General features: G+C 50.2%; 1 non-coding gene across 1 annotated transcript; it reads left to right on the top strand.

Annotated features, from left to right (window-relative positions):
- Positions 1-263: 263 nt before the first annotated feature.
- On the top strand, positions 264-345 carry TRNAS-GCU (transfer RNA serine (anticodon GCU)). Its single transcript has one exon. It is a non-coding gene; the product is annotated as a tRNA-Ser (tRNA).
- Positions 346-631: the final 286 nt, after the last annotated feature.

Genomic DNA, 631 nt, shown 5'->3' with positions numbered 1-631 from the left:
AGAAAACACGCTTGCGGGTCGGAGTTCGTCTGCTAGGTGCACTTCAATCATGGCGGCCGGCGGCGGCGCACCACAGCGCCGCGTTGCGGCTGTGCGCCAGTGCATACCAAATTCACCTGAAATGAAGAAATCAGTGTCAGGCAGAGCGTACTTTCAGAAAAAGCTGCGAGTTCGCAATGTACGCAAAAATAAACATTGATAAAAATTCTTTATGTGGAAGCCAGAAGGCTTAATTTGCACCTCCAAAAATTAGCAGATGTGATGACGAGGTGGCCGAGTGGTTAAGGCGGTGGATTGCTACTCCACTGGGCTCTGCCTGCGTGGGTTCGAATCCCATCCTCGTCGTATTTTTTGCTTTTTTTACCTCATTGACCCCCGTGTATTCCTTTAGCGCCGCAGAACGACGGAAGATGTGAAAGAAACAAGAAGAGCAAAATTACTACCACACACAGCTCGTGATGCTGATCCGAAAGACGCCGGTTTGATCTTGGCCATGGCGGTCGCATTTCGATGGAGGCGAAATGTTAGAGGCCCGTATACGCTGTGCGATGTCAGTGCACGTTAAAGAATTCCAGGTGATGTAAATTATCCGGAGTCCTCCACAACGGGGCCTCTTATAGCCTGAGTCGCT

This window comes from Amblyomma americanum, chromosome 1 (genome assembly GCF_052857255.1).
Source record: "Amblyomma americanum isolate KBUSLIRL-KWMA chromosome 1, ASM5285725v1, whole genome shotgun sequence".
Classification (NCBI taxonomy): Eukaryota; Metazoa; Arthropoda; class Arachnida; order Ixodida; family Ixodidae; genus Amblyomma; species Amblyomma americanum.
Note: the sequence above shows the minus strand (reverse complement) of the source record. Positions and strands in the feature narration are given on the sequence as shown.